Genomic DNA, 16,612 nt, shown 5'->3' on the forward strand with positions numbered 1-16,612 from the left:
AATATTCGGTAGCGCCCCCTCCCTCCCCTCTCCCAAAGAGCCGCTTCCAATGACTGCCTGTGACTGGCCCTACCTGGCATTGAGGAAACCTCTAGACACCCTGCAAAGTTTCCTCCAGTTTTCTCCTACAGCTCCCCAAGCTCTCCTCCTCCACCCGTGTGCCGCCTGCGTGGAGGTAGGGTGTGGGCGGAATGGCCAATCTAGCCCTGCCTGTGGCTTCCGGGAAGCCGAGTCAAAGCTAACAGGTCAGTCCCAGGCCCAGAAATTGGGGGCAAGCTCTCGTTACCCTGGCCCCAGCCAGGCTCAGTAGTCAAAATTCTTGGTCTCCTCAGGACAGACCCGGGCCACGGACCGCAGGTGCGCAACGCACAGTCACACTCCGTGACTAATTAGGGACTAGCGCCCCTTTCCTTCACTCTACCACAAACTCCAGAGTCCTGACTTCCCCCTAAGTATCTGCCACCTAGGTGTGGGTTTACTCTCACCCCAACCCCGCGGCGCAGAGCCCCTCTGCACCCCGACTTTCCGGAGCGCTACAGCTGGCCGGGACCCGAGAGGCGCGCGGCGCCCCCGCCTCCCGGCGCGCGGTGACTCCAGCCCCGCGCTCCGCTCGTACTCCAGCCACGCCGCCGCCCGCCACTGCAGCGCCCAGGGAGGCGGCGCGGGCGGAGCTGGGGGAGGAGGGCCGCTGCGTGCCAGCCAGGAGCCACTTTCCCGCCCCTCCTCTTGCCGCTGACACGCTCGGAGGAGTCACCACTCCTGCGCTGCAGGAGACAGTGGCAGACGGGGGTGGCCCTGGGGAACGAGCCAGAGCGACGCCCGGGCGGCAGCGGCTGCGGCACAGACAGCACCCAAGGCAAGGGGGTCCCCGGCGCCTGGAGCGGTGAGTGAGGGACCCCGGGATTTCCCGCCGCTGCTTAATTTTCCTTTCAGACCCAGAGGACAGACCCTGCAGCCTGTGGGGAACTTTTCGCATCCTTATGGAAGCGCAACTTTGCCCCGCCTGCCCACGGGGAAGCGGTTGCTGGCACCCGGGCTGCTCGGCTGGGCGCCTTTGCTGGGGCTGGACCGTTGAAGTCGGGTGTAGCGGACAGAGTGATTACCCCCCCCCCCCCCAGTTGCCCGGGGTAGGTCAGGGATGTGTGCTCACCACTGATGCTGGATTCCCGGAAGAGGTAGGTGGGCGGCAGCGGGGATGCGGGGCCGCGCCCTCCTTCTGCCCGGACCTACACGATCCCTTGCTCGTCTGGTTTGGTTCGATGGGCTGGGGAGGCGGATTCCAAACAAGCAGCTCTGAGCTGCTGACCAGGACCTCCATCCTAGCTTTGGGCTCAACTTTCCGGCGGGGATCCCCCTGCAGACGTGAGGGTGGTGGGAGACAGAGGCAGCCGCATTGGGCGCTGCGGGAGCCTAAAAGAAGCACAGGGGGGTTAAAAACTGTTCCACGGAAGTCCCCGACGCTCCTGTCTATTGTCTAGGCGAGAACGAGGCGGGGATGGAAGGAGGGAAACCCGCGGGGCTGTGGCTGGAAGTGCCTACACCTCACTACACTGCGCCCGCATCCAACAAACCCTACCGGGCGCCCAGTGTGCTCCATCCAGGTGCGGCTAGACAGACAAATCGGAGTGCGGCGCAGTGGGGAGAAAGCCCCATCACCTGTAAACAATACGGCGAGATGATTTCGGATGGTGGTGAGGGCTGTGGAAGCGATCACCAAATCCATCACTGATACCTCTTATTAGAGGGCTCCCTCCTGGGTTCTAGAACTGGGAAGACTTCTCGAGCGTGTCGCGGGGAGCGCCCCCGGCTGGGCCCGCGAAGACTGCGGAATACGGTGAAGGACTTGGCTGGGGGCGGTGGAAACCCCTCCGCTGATGCACGACCCAGAGCGTTTCTGCGGGCGCCCGGGGACCTCAGGCGCAGGGCACGCGGGGGCGGAGGGGGAGCGGCTGAGTCAAAGGGGCTGGAGGTGCCGCCTGGATGGCCCGAGCGGGGAACGCTCGCGTCACCCGCTACGTGCGCGAGTGATGCAAATGCAGACCCACCAGGGGCAGGAGGGGTGGGCAGAGCGGCGTGGGGGTGGGGAGGCGGCGGAGTCTCCGTCTGGGAGCGCGCGTGCGTGTGCGTCAGAGGCTCTTGGGTGATGGATCCCCGGCGGGCAGGCGGGGCGGACGGGCTGCAGCGGGGACCGCAGCGGCTTGGACAGCCCCGCAGGACCGGGCTGCGGGCCGACAGACTGCTCCGCAGTGCGCCGCAGTGCCGGGAAGTTGCCTCGGCGGCCGGGCGCTCACCCGGGAACCGAAAAGATGGGGCGTCTTCTAAGGCGCCGGGACAGGGACCCGATGGTCTCCTCCTTCGTGGGACCTCCTCCCTGCTTCTTAGCTGACAGTGCGAGAAAGTTGACTTTAATTCTTGTCCTTAATCCTGGAGGATAATTTGGCGTTAATCTTTTCCGGCGTTCAGTCGTTTTGGGGGCAAGTTCCGAAGGGCCTCGTGCTCGCGGCAAGTTTTCATGTGAAAGCTTCGATGTGGAAGTTCACGAGGGCAGCGGAGCTGACCGGGGCCTCCGCCGATCTTCAGCTTTGTCAGGCGGCGCCGCCGCCTCTAAGGGGAGCTCGAGAATGGCTTACAAGACAATGCGTCGCATTCTTCCTTTATAACGGGAAAAAAAAAAAAAACCGTGTTAAAACCAGCACGACAAATGCATTCCCTAGTAGAAAACAAAAAGCTCAACCCACGTTTCATTGTGTGTGTTATTATTGTTATTATGATTATTTGTTTTAAAGACCCCACTTTCTGGAGCCCTAATGGCAAAGGTTTTTCTGCCGGCTTGACTGCGTCCAGATATGCAGTACCCGTGGCAAAAAGGAATGAAGGGGGGCGGGGCGGGGGGGGGGAGGAGGAACTGCACTTGTCATGGAGCCCAGAGACGAAGGCCCTAGTTCCCACTGGTCCAGGCATCACGTTCTGTCCCCTTGGGCGAGTGACTTACCCTCTTGGGTTCATGATGCCCATTTGAGAAATGTGGAAAACAGCCCAGACTAGCTCTTATTACAAAGTTGTTTTGAGGACAAAAGAGATGATCTCAGAGAGATTTGGACATGTACACTCTTTATGAATGGAAAATATTATGAAACAATAAAGTCCCTTTAAGGGAGTAAAGAACAATTTTGTCTTTTAAAAAATTCTGGAGACTTTCCTAAGCGCTGTTCCTTTAATGGAATTAGGCCTCAGAGTCAGCAAATGTAGACAATAGACTTTTCCTAACAGTGTAATGTAAAACCAAATGCCATTAGCTGCTATCTGGATGAGGGAAGGAAAGAAAGAAAGCTCTGGATTGCATCTGAATGTTTTGGTGATGTAGTAGAGAAATCAGATTTATCTTTTATGACTTAACAGTAAAAGTAGCTTCTTTGCTCTGAACAGCAGAATAGCCTAAGAGCTTTCAGGGGAAAATCCCACTCATTATTAACTCTAGTTAACTCTATTAACTTCCACATTCCTTAAAGTGGAAGGTGCCTCAGAGAACAGGATGCAATTTCTGTCCTCAAGGAGGTTACCACAAAGGGCATCATAATGTGTGGTATGTCACGTGACTGCAAGTACCAGGAAATGCATTTCCTGTAATTAGGGATATTACAGTGGCTCCTACTCTGAGATGAGCTTGTTGACATATTTCATAAATAAAAACATCTGCTTTGTCAGAAAGCCTTCCTAACCAGCTCACTGTGTTGTTATTCATGTTGTTCATACATAATGATCAATTTCTGTGACTAGTGAAAGTAAAATGCCCCTTTTTATTCTATGAGGCTGCCGCAGGGGAAATTCTAGGATTCACCACTATGCTTCTTGGTTCTGTATTCCTGAAATTTCTATCTGACCCATGGCTTAGAACATGAATATCATGGCCAATTAATTTCACACAAAGGTACCAATTCTATAACATCTGTTTGTAAACCAAGGAGAGGCAGCTCCCCAGCTGTGTGCAGTGTGGGACAACATCAATGAGTTGGTTTTTGTTTTGCTTTGCTTTTCAATTCCAGCCCAACTGAGCAACCAGTGTGAAATGTTTCAGTGGGTAGAATTTGGAGCTTTATTCTTTATATAATGAGAAGGCTTGGAGTACCCATGGCGGAAAAAGATACTCTTTTAATTCTTTCTGGAAATCTGTCTTAATGAGATACAAAGACACCATTTAATTTTATCCTGGATGCCACTCTTAGGGACTGTCTGTAGTAATATGTCACTGTGACTCCCCTATTGCGAAGAATTGAACAAAATAAACAGAGTGGTGAATTTGGATGGTTTGGTCCTAATATTCTTTCTTACCATGAAATATCAACATATATGATAAGTTATATTTTAAATTTGAAATTTGCTTATAAGTAGAATATAGGAAGTGCTTTTGATTGACTCACATTGAACTTTTACTTGGAGCTATGGGCTCTGTCTCCGTGGAGGAAATAGCCTCAGAGTTCGTATTATGCCATGGAAGGGAGGCATTAATTAAAACATTTTTAAAAGACTATATTTGAAAAATAATAGTCTCAGCTTAATGTAAAGCAGATATTTAAATTATTTAACACGGCAACATTTGAAATGTTTTCTTTTGCTCACCTAAGGCACACCATGCCTGCTATGTATGTTCCCGTGGGTGGTACATAACACAAATGACTCAGGCTGGACCCAGGGACTATGTCGATGGGCTTTTGTCTTTCATAGCACTTGGACTCTCTGACGATTCCAGAGCACGGCGAGATGTATAACAAGTTAGAACAAGTGCTTCTCTTGTTCTTTGCCACGATTTGAAAATGCTGTGAACTAGAATCCCAGAGTAGCCAAATAGACCAGGACTTCTCAAATAGTTGTGTGTATCACACCTACCCGGGGAGCCTGATCAGATGGAGATTTCTGAGCCCTGTCCAAGGCGTTCTATATGAGGGTTTTGTGGGTGAGCTCAGAATATGCTGTTTATCAAGCTCTGCCAAGTGAGTTGAGGGGGCCCCTCAACTAGGCCATATGGCAGAGACCCAGAATGCATGGATTTTCTGAGGTATGTTGTTCTCTTTACTAGTGATTTATATAGAAGCCCTTAGAAAAGTCACGTTCTAGCTGGCGAGGCAGACTTAAAGATGACTAAATTCTTTGGTAAGAGTCACAATGAGGCAGGTGATTGGGAAGGACTCTGTGAGACAGTTGTGTAGATGATATCAAAGAAGGGAGGGCATAGGCAGATGGAACGTCATGAATGTCTGGTCAGTGGAGTAAAGACTGAAAACGTTAACCTTCAAGGCCTACAAGGCTGTGGATAGTCTGGCCCCTGCTCACTTCCATGGCCTCTTTTTGCATAACCCCCAAACCTTTTCCTTCTTAGCGACCTTCAAACATCAGCCTCTTCCTGCTGTAATAACCTTATCACGTGCCCCAGCCTACCTTTATTGTATTAACTCTGTGTATTCTTCAGATTTCGCCCTTCCCTTCCCTTCTGGAGAAGCCTCCCAAACCTCACTGTGAGGTTAAAATTCCTTTTCTCTTCATTGGGTACTTTATTTTATAAAGTCATCAGAGACAAATAGGATAAAGTTAGGATAATAGTTAAATTTAAATTCAGATTAACAGTAAACATTTTAAAATATAAATATGTCTCAAATATTGCATTGGACATACTTACATTAAAACATTATTTGTTGTTCATATGAAATGCAAGTTTATCTGGGCACCTGTATTTTTATTTGCTAAATCTGGCAACTGTTTATAAAGCTCATTAATTTAACCATTTCCTTTTTTTTTTATAAGAGATTCTTTCATTAGTGCCTATCTGTCCTGATTAAACTCCAGGAGGCCAAGGACAAGATTAAGGGTAGGTGTGGTTTTGTCTTGCTGATTTGTTCCTAGTGTCTAAAAAATATCGGGAACATAACAGGAACTCAATAAATATTAGGAAATGAATCAATGAGCTGTTTGGGAAAAATGGACAAGTTTCTCAACCTCTCTGAGCCTTAGTTTTTCAGCTGTGAAGAGATGGATTTTTATATCTACTTTTTAGGATTATGTATAAAAATTAAACGGGAAAATAAGCACAAATCTCCTAGCATGTTTCTATGTAGACACTGTACTTTCAAAGGTGTCTTTTCTGTTCTTTCAATGTTTGTCTTATAAAACGAAATAATTCCTTTTTAGTGTATGAAATCATCCTACTTCCTTTGTATTGTAATGCAGTCTTGTAAGCAGTCAGAGGCTTCCTGAACATCTACCGAGTGCCGGGTCCTCTGGAGACTCAGCTGGGCAGTCCTCAAGGAGTGCCTGTCTGCAGGGCAGTAGCACTGGGGGCCGGCTTCATGGACTTTCATCGCTGTGCGGTCACGCAGAACCTCACATTTAGAAGGGCCCTGTGTTCAATCGGTACTCTACCATCGCCGCTTGAAATTCTTGGAACAGGGGCTCCACCTTTTCCTTTTGCATTGGGTCCTGCCAGTTATGTCGCTGGTCCTGGTATCCAGGCTGCATTTCTATATAGCACATGCATTGGGAGTGTTATATTTAGTCTTTCTAATGACCCCGGGCCTCTCGTGACTTGGGGAACCTGCGATTTTTCCCAGGCAAGGCTTAGAATCGACTGAATCAAATTCAATGTCCTTTGTGATACACCATGACTGTCCTCAATGATTACAACCACCCAGTGTACCCAGACCTTTGACTGAGCATCGGGGGCTTTTAAAGAACTTGCCTTAGGTCTCCTATTTTTAGGTCACCCCCATGGACCTTTCCTCCCTCCGCATCACTGCTCCTGACGTTGCTGAAGGACTGGAGCTGGAAGTCCTAGGTCTGCCTTTGCAGGAATGCCAGAGCACCAGCAGTGGGCTTTAGACGCAGTCGCCTCAGTGTTCAGGTTTTAAACTAGGCAGATTTACACAAGGTAAACAGTGATCTGGAGGAGTTGAATTTTTCTAAGAGAAATACGAGGTGTTTGTTCTTTGCTTTAATTGCCCAGCTGAGTCATGTAGCACGGGAGCCTCTGCAGCAGGAACAGCCCTGGGTTTGGCAGTGGGTAGAGAGGGTGACCCACTTTATCATTTCAAGTTTTAACTAGCTTGTTTTAAGTATACTCATTTTAATATTACTTTTTAGTAGTTCTAAGTGAGCCATTTCTTCTTTATTCTATTTTGCACTTATGTGTGTTTTCATTTAAGAAGTAACATTCTAATAATTCCATGGGACCATCTCTCCTGCTTGCCTTCGTACTATCATTAGACACATTATGAGCTGCATGGAACACCACAAAAGTAACTTAAGTATAAATATTCTTTTTTAAGTATCTGGTTGAATCTGCAGCCTGGGTTTCTGGCTGGCCACATCCGTGTGGAGATAGGAATATAGACCCACAGTGGCATCCACAGTCATTTCTCTGGTCCTATTTTTACATGAGTTGCGGATTTCCAGGCTGCTGCAAAGATTTCCTCACGAGTTCCTTGAGTCCTCAGGGATCATCCTGCAGTCCTCGTCCTGGGTCCCGCAGCGCTGCTGCCCGGAGAGCCCTGGCTCCAGTACAGTCAAAAGTGCTGACGCTCCTGTGTGCTCCTCCTGTCCCTGGGGAGCTTAGAGGATATGTGGCTGCATGGAGGCTGGTGAGAGGACACCTCAAGTGACACGGCATCCTGTATTTTTAATCAGTTGTCCCCTCTGGTCGTTGTCCTAGGACCATAAATAGTGGATCTCAGGTTGCTGCTCACTGGGATGGGCCCTTTCCTGGAGACCTCTCAGGCCCTGCCCTCAGACACTCAGAGGTGTCACAGTGTTCAGCTAAATCATCGGAAGTTTGTCTTGGATGTTCGGTGGGTAATTACTGCAACAGTGAAAGGCTGGAAATGTCCTAAATGTCCACCAGAGGGTGATCTGGTCAGTTATAGTTCATCTCTATCGTGAAAAACTACATAACCCTTGAAATGAATGAAGTATGTGATTAAGATGGCAATATTTTGAAGATATGTTATTAGTTTAAAATATAGCAATTTATTGATCAGAGAATATGTGGTATGTCTATATTTTTAAAGATTAAGGTATATCTAAAAGTCCGAAGGATAAAGACTAAACAGTTATCTTTTGGGAGAAAGATAGAACCGTACACTTTCTACTTTATACATTCAGAAAGTGCTAGAATTCAGGATTATTTGAATTTTGGACAATAAGCACATATGACTTGTGTAATTAAGTCACCAGTAGACGTGGTAAAAACTAATTTCACAGTGCTCCTATGATGCTGTTTTTCAAATATGCCCAAACACCAGGGTTTAAGTGGCTAGCAAGCTGTGCCGGTCTTCCCACAGGTACTTTTCTGGTGCCTAGTATTGATAGGTGTGGTAATTGAAGTTGTGAGAACATACATTATGTTGGTATTCAATAAAGCTGTTTTCATTTAGAATGAAAAAAAGTACCCACTTATAGCCATGGAACACAAGGGCCCTTGAGAAGGACATTGCACCTTAGGTTATAAAGCTGAGGACCTGCCCACTTCCCCCACCGTGTTCCCAATAAATCTTCTGTGTTCAATAGCTGTCAAAAGCCTGTGCTATTACTTGGAATGTTTTGCTTTTAGGTACATTTTTCATTTTGCTATGTCTGTGTATTTGATGGGATTGGAGATGGGCAATATTTTATTTTCTCTTTCTTCCCGTGGGCCTGGAAGGCCCTCCCTCCCACCCTTCATCCTCCCTGTTTCCAACATTTGTCTATGGAAAGGCTCCTGTCTGTCCTTCAAGCCTCAGCGTAAAATTTCGTGACCCTCAAGGGCAGAATTCAGGGTGCTCTATCTCTCCCAGTCCCCTTGCAGCCAGCCCTGTAGGAGTGCTTCTCATGCTTTGGGATCCTGTCCTTTCCACAGGTGTCTTCCTGCTAGATTCTGAGTCCCCTGAGCCTCAAGGGAAGAGACCAAGTCACTGAGAGCTTTCTAACTCTTGGTGCTGGACGTGTAGGGGCTGAAAATATTTTAAATAATTTTTTAAAACTTTTTAACTGGAATATAAAATACAGAGATGAAAGCACATGGATTAAAAGGGTATATAACTCCATTGGTTTTCACGGACTGAACACATCTCTTCAACCAACACTCAGGTCATGAAAGAGATCATTCCCAGAGCCCCCTGCACGTCCTTTCCAGGCATAAACCCCTTCCACTGTCCTGACCTCAGTCCTTCCTGGTGCCTAACAAAGCTCTCCTCCCATGAGCTTTTTTACTCCTGTCTGGGAAACTGGTTGGCAGAGCCCTAGTGCTGCTAATGGACATGAGCGTGTCATGACTGTGCCCGTGATGCTGTCTCTAGACACCCAACTGCCAGTCCACGAGGTGCCAGAGGCAGAGAAAAGGTCCCTCGTTCATCCTGCCCTTCTCTGGGCTGCAGAGCAGCTCTGCTTGTGACCTTAGTCTAAGTCCCTCGTGAGCAATTCTGTCACTTGACCTTCACTTTTATCAGATTGGATATTTCCTTCTCTTTCCAATTTGCTAAAATTTCTTATAAATGTGTATAGACCTTCATCTAATGCTTTTAAGTCTCTAATTACAAATCATTTCTTTTTAATAGCTAAAGGCTCCAGAGTTTCTGTTTCATCTTATGTCAGTTTTGGTAAGCTACATTTAAAAAAAAGAAATTTATTAATTTTTATCCAAGTTGTCAAATTTATTGCATATCAGTGTTTTTGGTATAGATTCTAGAACTGTAGAGTCCCATGGCATTACTTAAGGTGTATACTTCCTACTTTGTAGGGGCTAGAGTGGTCTCCCAGTTTTGGCAGAAGATTTACTTCTCCTGGAAGCCAAATATATTATCATGCAAGATATTTTCTCTAGGAAGCCAGAGAGCAAATTATCATGTTGGATATTTTCAGTGTTTCATGGAATGGTTTCTGTCAGTGTCCTCTTATGTAAAAAGGAGAACATATATCAGATGGCATATCTTTGTTGCTTGATAAATCACTGGTGTGTTAAAAAATATATTTCTATTTCATTTGAACATGGAAGAATTTCCTTTGGTTACATGCAAATATAACTTATTATTTATTATTGAATGGCAGCCCTAAAAGTACCAGAACATTAATAACCAGATAAAGTGACATGAACTTAATTAATTAAAAATATTTAAATGAAAGAACCCATGTTTGTAGATGATACCAATGTCTTTGAAAAGAAAAATGTTGGTAAAAATGAAACACCCATGGGCTTTCTGTGGGTCTACCAGTTATTTAATGCTATATGTGCTTATAATCTGCAAGGATAAATGAATCATGATTGAATTTTTATGCCAAGGGTTTGATTTTGTGACAACCCTGGGCCTTACTTGGTCCTTATTACATCTCTGCCTGCCTTTTCAGGCTATGGCAGACTGCATATTGTGTCCTTCAGGGCGAGTGTGGGGGAAGTGAGCTCACGGAATGCAAATTGGTGTGGTTTGTTGGAGGGCTCTCTACGTCCCAGAGACTCATTCAACTAGTGACTCAGCACTACTTGTGTTTACAAAAACTGGTTACCTGCTACCTTTTTCCCGAATCCCACCTATTCCTTCTTTTTCTTAATATCCAGCAATTCTCTGTATCATGAATTTCTCATTGACTATTCTATGTCTCCTTTAATCACACTTGCCTTCACTATGCTGGGTGGGCAGGTATTTGTCACACATTTATTACTACATCATACTGCCTAACTAGTCCCTACAAAAGATAGTAACTTAAAGCAATGATAATTTCTTTTCATCCATGCATCTGTGAATTGCCTGGGGGCTAGGTGAGCTAGGTTGAGCTTACTGAGTTTTTTCCAAGTTGAAGGTTAGATTCAGGCTTCTTTTTTTTCTTACTTTTTTATGCTAGCCTAAGGACATGCTTATTGATTTTAGAGAGAGGGGAAGGGAGGATGAGAAAAACATTGATGTGAGGGTGAGACACCAGTTGGCTGCCTCTAGCCCACACCCCAACTGGGGACCAAACCTGCAACAGAGGTGTGCGCCCTGACCGGGAACCCAACTACGATGCTCCAACCATTGAGCCACACCAGCCAGGGCAAGGTTCAGGCTTTTAATCCTACTTGGAATAATTGGCTGCCCAGTTCTTTTTTTTTTTTTGCATGGAGGGGGCAGCAGTACAAGAAAGGTCAGTGGAAACTGGTGCCCTGTCACTTAAGTCCACATCCCATTGACCAAAGACATGCAGAACATGGGGCAGTTCTGCCCAACAAAGCACCGCCTCACATATGCAATGAATCTCTGATGCCCCTTCAAACATCCACTTAGGGGAAAATTTTTTCCTGATAATTTAAGCCTAGAACTTTTTCTGTTTGTTTTGTATATAAACACAAGGACTTTATTCATAACTTTTGATACAGTGGAACATATTTATATTTTTTCAGCAGTGAAACTACTTATATATCAAGGAAAGATTGTATTTTGTTTTCTTTAAAGTCTTACCAAGAACTGTTCACCATGTCCCAAACTCACATCACCAGTGGTCCCAAAACACTTGTGATATTTGAGTTGCTAATAAGCTCAGCCCTGGTTGCCTACACTGGTGTCCACTGCATTCACGGTGATTCTACATTGAGAAGCAAGCAGCTCATGTTTTTTCATTTTGTATTCTGAGTTATTACACTGTAACATTCATGTATTTAAAAACATAACTTATTTTTTTATTTCTCCTTACTACGGTTATGGTATTATATAGATATTTTAAATTTATGTGTGCAGGTAAGGTTATTTTGTATATGAAAATTATTTAATAACATTGCAAAATATATGTTTTAGTAGATGTTGTTGGGCCCTCTAAATTCTCCGTATTTTAGCAGCAAGTGCAGTGAGCTGATTTCTGCCTTAGGTGGTAAGGGGCGCGTAGTAACGCAGGGAGGGTTCTTCCACCTTTGCCCTGCGTCTGCGGGGTTGGTGCTTTTTCTGTGGAGGCCGCCGCATACTCTCTCCAGCAGTGGCTGTGAAGGGAGGCAGAGTGGGAGCTGGACCTGCCAACAGAGACCGTGTGTCTGTAGAGAGTGTGCAAGCCTTTATCACGCTTCTGCCTGGGAAGCTCACCCCAAATGCAAGCAGTCTGGGGACTGGTGCTGTGAAGGCACTGAGTTTTTACTGTACTGCTCCAGTCTTGATTAGTGTTGGGTAAAAGAGGGTAGTCAGTCACTCTGAGTAGGGTTGGAAATCTGAACATAACCCACAACTTGGAGAAAACCCACCAGCGAGAAGAGACCATCTGATGTGCTTGAAGGTGGCTCTCCAACACCCGCAGGAGACACCCCTGGGTGGTTTCTTCCTAACTCTGTTGTTAAAATCCCGTTATCCGCTGAGGTCACTGCCAGACAGTGCTTCCTGTGGGGTCCCACTGCCAGAGTTTTCCCCTGTGTGAGGGTGGGAGCTCTCGGAATTGTTTCCAGAAGAGATTCTGGAAAAAGAGGGAGTGAAAACTTGGCAACCTATCTCGATCCATAGTTCAAGGATATGAATGTTTTGCTATCAGCTGGAAACGCTGTGAGGGTAACTCGGAAGAAGTAAGTCAGAAGAGAGTGAGAGAGTGACCAGGACTAAATAATACACGGGGCTCTGTGTGCCCTTTAGTCTAAAGTTGGAGTATTGACAAGGGCTCACAATCTTTACTGGCCAGCAAAGGACGTTGTTGGTTCAGGGCTCGCTTCATTTATTGACAAATACATTACAGCTAATTGTTTGCCCAACATTCATTACTGTGAACCTGAATATGTAATGATTGTGCCAGTCTTTTGGGATGCAGATGTGTATGAAAAAGAAGGCTTGATTACATTCAAAGGCAGTGGATACAAAAAAATAAAATAAAATTTAAACCTATAGAGGTTAACATTCCCTTCCCAGAAAGCCCAAGGAGAAAAGCCAGTGGTTAATATAGTTGATTGTGAGACGGGAGTGGAGCCCATACCTGCAGCTTTATCTAACATCAGAAGAATGGCACGATTCTTCTTAAGGGCAGACAGCAAGCAACACAAGCCGCTGGCCTTTGGAGATTTGTAGACGTTTGAGCTCCGCCTACATTGTACACAGATGGGACCAGAGCCAAGATTAAAGGAGTGTTTTGCAGTGGAGGTCTAATTCAGTTAGTCCCAATTTTTTGGCATTAAGCACTCTCTAATTATTACCCTATTACACAGTTGCTGTGCTGATTACCACACCAGACACTCGGTGTGTAACATCATAGTCATTTAATAAAGCTCCTGGAACCTGACAGGTCACGCTGTATGCAATTGCAAGCTTAGAAATTTTTTTCACTTAGTAGATCTTGACATTGGGTACTATAAAAATTTTAAAACCAGAGGACAAACTATCTTTGTCTAAGGTCACAGTGTGGCGCAGTGTGTGCCTGAGTTCTTGGGGCTTCCAGCCATGTTTCTGAAGTGACTTCTGCCAACCTCCTGCTCATAACGTTACTGCCATGTTCTGCTGGTGTGTATGTGTCTGTGGGGGAAAGTATGTGTGTGTGTGTGTGTTCATTTCCTCTTGCTGATGTAGATGGACTGTGACACCTTTACTCGGGAAACCATGATAACAGTGTTAAGTGCCTTCGCAGGGTCGTCGGACCCCAGGTGCCTTTCTGCTTGGAGGGCCTTGCTCCTTCCCCAGAGGGAAGCTGACCGCTGGTGTTTGGTCTGGCTGACACACGACAACACAAAACTCATTTCCTGGTTTTCACTGTCTCTGGCTGACAGCCTTGGGAATTAGGATGTCTGGCTTCTCCCCATACTGGGCGGCCTCTGTGCTTGTCCTCACCCAGGAGGCCATTCAGGTTTACGTCCCAGGGAATCCAGCTTATGTTCTAATAACGGCAAGAGTGGTGTATGACGATCTTTTCTGATCGCATCAAATTTTCCTTCTTTTTATCCAAGCTAAATTTTTCATTCAAAATTCCAAACTTTAAGAACTAGCACGTATCTCTGCTTGCACATTCTTTAGGCTAATAAGTGTCTCATGTCTCAGAAGAGATGAAATGCGGAGTTGGCGGTCAGATGTGGATTCTGGCTCTTAGCTGAATTTCTTACATGTGCCAAAAGCCTCTAAATGTACAGCCTTGTCAGCAAATTGATCATAACATTTTATTTGTAAAATGCTCAGCAAATATTTAACTATAAATATTAACTATGAAATTAAAATTTATTACCTTTGTTAAATAGTAGGATAATTAGAAAAGGAGGAGATTTAGATAAATCATGGCATTTATTATTTAGTCCTGATTCATGTAAAGCTGCCTTTGGAGTTTAAGGTTGGCTTCTTATTTGTTTGTTGATTAGCTGCAAAGCTCCAGATGTGCTAAATGGAATAAATGCAGCATCACAGGATGTCATGAAAACTCACATCAAAACTACTTTAATCCAATTTAACACAGTTATTGCCCTTAAAGGCATGCTTTCCTATGGGACTGTAAAAGGTACATGAATTTATCTGGAGAGAAGAAGACAAGTCAGTTATTTAATAACAGCAGTCTTAAGTATTTAAAAATTAAAAGCACAAAAGATGGTGCCTACCTTTTCTTCTTAAAAGGAAGCAGGAGGAAGTAGGCTTGAGTGGAAAATGGGAATATTCTTTCAAATGAAAGAGAAATTTCAGGAAACAAATCAATCATCTCCCTTATACAAGGGCCACGCCCCCGTGTCCATGGGGAAGATGAGGTGGGTGGGACACAGCCTGGGATCTCCAGCTCGCAGACCTGGGGGGCTCAGATGGGTTGTATCTAGGTACTGGAAAAGGAAGGGTGGGAGCTCGGGGAAAGCGGTCCAGCACGCCATGGTGGTTAGCACGTTTGCTTAGGAAGGGTTTCTCAGTCTCAGCACTACTGCCCCGGGGGCCAGCTCATCCTTTGTTGTGCGGGCTGCGCTGTGTGTTTTTCAGTGGCTGCCGGCTCCTGCCGGCTCCGTGCCACCGGTATTTCCCCCTGCAGATTCCACAACCTGAAATGGCTCTGAACACTGCCACGTGTCCCCAGGGTACAGAATGTGCAAAATCTGCCCCCACCCCCTGAGAACCACTGACTTAAGGAATGAAGAAAAACTTCGAAAGCAGTCATTTGAGATGAACATGGAAGGGCAGGTACAGCCAATTCGGGTCATTTTGCGGAGGGGGAGTTGTCTTCGTCAGAACTGGGCATTTAGAAAGATGAATCTGAAGTTAGGTGTACGATAGCCTGGAGCAGGAAGAGCCGTGAGGGAGGGGCGCCTGCTAGGACAGGCCAATTTCGGTTACTTCATGAACATGGACCCTCGCTCTTCACTGGTTCTGTGAAGCAGCCCGCACACTTACTGTGCCTCTCTCAAGTGCGGACACTGGCTGTCCCAGCACCTGGAGGTAGGACAGCAAACAAGACAAAGTCCCTGTTCTCGTGCAGCTTACATTCGAGAAGGGGAGGAGACAAACACGACCCATAAAAATGTAGCTCAAATACTTTAAAAATAGTACTTGCAGTCATGAAGATAGTAAAGCAGTTGATGTGACCATTAGTTGACTAGAGAGGCTGCTGCTTTTAACAATCAAACTTATAATGAAGATATCCTGACAACTTTGTTACAATGAAGTTACATGTACATCAACCTTCACTAGAAATCTCATCTCTAGATGGCCCAAAACAGAGGTAAAATAGAATGTATTTCTTCCCCGTTGACATACAAAAGTATCTTTACGAAGAACATTACTTTGTAAGTTTATTCAACAGAAAGGGATTTTACTTGTACGGCTATCAGGGCACTTGGACAGTTCCTTGTAAACCAATGGGGGGGGGGGCAATTACGAGGCAAGAAGAAAGAAGGCAGCTAATGTTTGCTGGGATGCAGCACATGCCAGCCAGTGGTGCTTCTGGACATCTGTTACTCAGTTTCAATCACAGCGGGAGACCAGGGCCCCAGAATCTCTCCGGTGGAATACAGCTTCCCAGCAGGACATCTGTCCTTTAGTTCTGTCCTTCTTTAATACATTATATGTTTGTAAAGCACAAAAAGGTCATACCCATTTTCATGTTAAAAATCATCTTACTATTAGTCTATTAATTCAACTTACCATAGGTAGTTAGCATATTGCTAAAAGATCACACACCTGCCCAGGGAAGAAGCCTATAGACCACAGCTGACATGCAAACCCATCTAGGTTGCCCCGAAGTGGTGATGGTAAAAAGTGGCTTTCCATTGCCTTAAGGTCAATTAGCAATTTCTGACCAGGGCCCCGTGAATTTCCTAGGGCCCTTGAAAGCCTCGTGCTCTACCTCTGCCTCCTCGTTGCCTCTCTGCCTGCTGGAAGCGCTCCACTCCCCCCACAGCCCACCTCGCTAACTCTCTGTCATCCTTCAGGACTCACTTAGAGGTAGCTTCCTTACAAAAGTCTTACCCGATTGTCCCGGGTCTAATTTAGATGCCCTTCCAAGGTGCAGCAGGTGCACTTCTTATGCAGTGGCCCCTGTTATGTGGATGCTCGTTTCCTTGTCTGGGTTCTTGAAGGTTCATCCTGGTGCACCCAGCAGGTTTACACAAGGGCCCAGCACAATCAACAATACTTGTGGGGTAGTGCACTTTAGAAATGAAAAGGCTGATGCTCAGAAAGCCTATGTTACTTGCTCAAAGTTACAGAGC

General features: G+C 46.0%; 1 protein-coding gene across 2 annotated transcripts in view; it reads left to right on the top strand.

The window, feature by feature from the left end:
* Positions 1 to 589: 589 nt before the first annotated feature.
* SV2C (synaptic vesicle glycoprotein 2C) overlaps positions 590 to 16,612 on the top strand; it is a 189,825-nt gene continuing 173,802 nt past the window's right edge. For both annotated transcript variants that reach the window (XR_005064491.1, XM_037032193.1), the window contains exon 1: positions 590 to 883. The gene's annotated coding sequence lies outside the window, so the exon portion shown is untranslated. The remainder of the gene's footprint in view (positions 884 to 16,612) is intronic.

Source organism: Sturnira hondurensis, unplaced genomic scaffold (assembly GCF_014824575.4).
Source record: "Sturnira hondurensis isolate 20B ecotype Veracruz unplaced genomic scaffold, ASM1482457v3 Scaffold0021354, whole genome shotgun sequence".
Lineage (NCBI taxonomy): Eukaryota > Metazoa > Chordata > Mammalia > Chiroptera > Phyllostomidae > Sturnira > Sturnira hondurensis.